Source organism: Cynara cardunculus (genome assembly GCF_001531365.2).
Source record: "Cynara cardunculus var. scolymus isolate 2C chromosome LG 12, CcrdV1, whole genome shotgun sequence".
Lineage (NCBI taxonomy): Eukaryota > Viridiplantae > Streptophyta > Magnoliopsida > Asterales > Asteraceae > Cynara > Cynara cardunculus.
Window position 1 is genome coordinate 12426680 of NC_037539.1, and position 620 is coordinate 12427299.

Below are 620 nucleotides of genomic sequence, written 5' to 3' on the forward strand. Positions count from 1 at the left end.
AACACATGAAACAGTTTCATTAAAATTTCATTAAGTAGTATATGAAACAATTTCATAACCACATATGAAACAATTTCATCAAAAAAAGTACTATATGAAATAATTTCACAAGATTAACAATTTCATGAAAAAATTTCATAAGATTAACGATGGATGAGAGTAGTTTTTACGGTTTTTACAAATTGAAGTGATTTTCATTTGATCGCTCCTCTACATACATACATACATATATATATATATATATATATATATATATATAAGCCTAATTAAATGAAAAGTGTTTTTGTTTCTGGTAACCGTGAGATTCAACTTCAACCACAAATCAAAGATTAAATTAGGAAATTAATAATTTTGGTAATTTTAACTTAGAAAATATTAATTAAGGGCATTTTAGGAATTTTATAAATATCCTTTCTTATCTCTCCTCTTTTCTCTCTCCGACAAATCTTATTCGACGAACCTTATTCCGTTGAACATTATGTGAACACAAGATACCCACTGTGATACCTACAAACAATATTCACTGTGATATCCAGATATACATACAAGATGCACAATGTGATATCCTTTGTAAAGCAATGAAAATAACGAAAATGTACATTATGATACATTTCATAAAA